Here is a 3107-nt window from a genome sequence, read left to right as displayed (position 1 = left end):
AATACCACCATTCCCTGTGGTTACACTGAGCCCATTTTTTTTTTTTTTTTATAGCATCATTTCTCATTCCTGGCAAAAAGTTAGTCCCCACTACTGAATTTTCACCGATACAGCTGTGAATTCAGCAGAGAAGTCACTGGCTTGCTGCTCCTGCAGGAAATGGAGGAATGGCAGCTCATGTGTACTAAGTGTGTTTGCACTCATTTCTCCCAGAGTTTCAGATTTCTTCTTTGTGAGGGACTTCTAGACTTTGCTATGCATCAGAAGGCATGCATGTGTAGCTAAGCAGATCTCTGCGTCCTCTTGTCAGTCTCTGGTGTAGACACCCTGGAGTAGGTGTTTGTCATCAATGCCTATCGTGAATCTGAGAGCCATATCTTGAGCACCTTTCTTCACTCGAGAGGGCCATGGTGGACATCCCGACTTGAATGGGGCCACCATCTGTTCACATCTTGCACAACCATCCAAGCAAGTTTCCAGAAGTCTCTTGTCCACTTGATGTAACTTGATGTGTGGCAGTTACTCTGGATCAAATAAAGTGTTTACACTACCCTGTAAGCTGAGAGCATGAGGTACTCTCAGAAAGTAACAGGTGTGAGATGGTGGCAAAAGAAATCTAATTGTACATGAGACACTTTGCCTTCAGTCATCTAGGACCTGTCTTGTTCTTAGATTATACACTACCAAAACCTGTGAGCTCCATCCTTTGGACTCAGGGATGCCACATAATTGTCTAATGAAGTGTCTTGTTTTCTGTGGTCCTAGATTTTGTTTTACTAATATAAAATGTTTTTGTCAGTGTTGATTCTCTTTGTACGAGTGGTTTGACTCTGTGTTTTAATGTTACAGAATTTTCTCAAATATCTCTATGGGGCCCAAAAAGTGCCTGGAAATTCTTCATTTAGGAACATCTAAACAAAGACCTGCAAGAGTCAGGGCAATTAGCCTTGGTGAACCTTCTTTGGTTAGGCATCTTCTCATTCCTTGTTAGGAAGATACACACTGGAAGGCCACGCAGTCTGGTAGCTGAATTACAAAGTGGTCTGAAATTCATTATTCCAAGCACAGAAATTTCAATTTCCTTTTAGTGATGCATAACACCCTGTTCCTGCCACACTTCAGTCTCAAGTTCCCTTTAGAGTCTTAAATATTACTGGGGACCAAAAGAAGCTTTTATTTATGTGTGCTGTATCCATGTTTACTATGGTAGAGAATAAAATTCAACACTTAAAATAATTGTGAATTTGCATATTAAAGATAAATAATCTAATTACAACAGGATTAACATTAATGTATAAAAATGTAAAAATGGGGACTGGTGAAATGGCTCAGTGGTGAAGAGCATGTTTTGTTCTTCCAGAGGAGTTGAGATCGCTTCCTAGCACCCACATCAGCTAGCTCATAACCACCTATAACTCTAGCTGCATGGCCTCTGTAGACAAAATATGCTTAGTGCATATACTTGTACCCACACTGTCTCATATACATAACTAATAATAATAAAAATAAAGTAAAATATCTAAAAATAGTGATAAAGTGGCATTGTAAAAATGTGAAAGTCTCCTTCAGGTCTGGATTTAGATTATAGCTTGGTTCCCACATCTTCTTATGTGTTCAATCTGGTTTCTAGATCATTCACCACATGCTCCTGTAAATGTCAGAATGCTCAAGAAAATAAGAATGAAAGATGCAGGTGGCATCTTACTATTATTATGAAAGTAGTTTTGTCTCACAGACATCCCAGTTGGAATTCAGAGACTCAATGACTCTTGATGAACCATTATGCTGCAGAATACATCTATCTTCAGCTGTGGGTGGGGGATATAATTACTTGAGCATTTGTGGCTGGACTGGAACTATTGTTCTAATGTATTTCCATATAGAATATTGATAGGGCCAGGTGGTGGTGGCGGTGGCGGCGGCGGCGGTGCACTCCTTTAATCCCTGCACTTGGGAGGCAGAGGCAGGCAGATTTCTGTGAGTTCGAGGCCAGCTTGGTCTACAGATTGAGATCCAGGAAAGGTGCAAAGCTACACAGAGAAACCCTGTCTTGAAAAAAAAAAAAAGAATATTGATTAATCCTGTTTTTAATTCCATTAACTCATTTTTATTAATGAAAATAAAATCTCTGTATATGAATCACCCTTGGAAGTACTGTTTCAGAGTTAAGATGGTTGCTTCTTACCCTCCCTGAAGTTCTGTATTCCCAGCAGTTGGGATAATACACTTATTTCCCAAGAAGAAGAGAGAAAACAGAGGAAGAAAAGTTGGATGCAGTGGCTGAAGCTTTTATGTTGAAAAGCAGAGAGAATGTCCCCACCTCCAAGTCATCTCCCGGCATCTCCTTATCAGCCACATTGAGTGGCATCTGTGAATTCATGTCATTTCCATCATTGTTCGGTATACTCCCTTTGGATTTTGTTTTTTTCATCTTTGATTTTGTCGGGTATTTTGATGTGGATTTGAGAGGCAGCAAAAATGGTTATAAATGCTGCAAGCTGTTTGTTACTTCCCCTCTTTATCACTCACTGCCCATTAGCAGTAGCATGTCTGTCTCCTGGGCCGTTAGATAGGTGTGGAGGATTTTATTTTTCAAAAGCAATTACAGCACTATGTCCTGTCCCCACCTTGCCTTTAGTGATGGTATAAAATTTGTGAGCTGGTTCCTACAAGGCTTGTGAGCCGGTTCATACAAGAGGCTGGTTTATACCTCTTTCTTGTTTACCAGGAACTTGATTAATATTGAGTCCTCTAAGTCTACTGTTAAGCACTCTAAGTCTTAGCTGCTCTGATGTTGCCATGCTGTGGGTAACACATTCCATATGGAGAGGGCAGGTGTAAGATACTGCTATATATCCAGTTTATGACTATTTTGGTCTCCCTAGATGAGGCTCAGACATTGTGGAGCTAAGAAAAGCCCGCACTGCTGTGTCCTTTCTGAATGTCTGCTCTACAGAAGGTATGAGCATAATCTTACTGTTATTTTTACCCATTATGTTTTGGAAGAAGATCCTAGGTAGAAATGATAACTGGTTTGGGTCCCAGGAATGGGACATTGCCCTGAGTTTTCCCTGAACAGTGGGCAGAAACATGGAGGGCCTTGGATA

This window comes from Onychomys torridus, chromosome 21 (genome assembly GCF_903995425.1).
Source record: "Onychomys torridus chromosome 21, mOncTor1.1, whole genome shotgun sequence".
NCBI lineage: Eukaryota > Metazoa > Chordata > Mammalia > Rodentia > Cricetidae > Onychomys > Onychomys torridus.
This window is presented reverse-complemented; position numbering follows the sequence as displayed.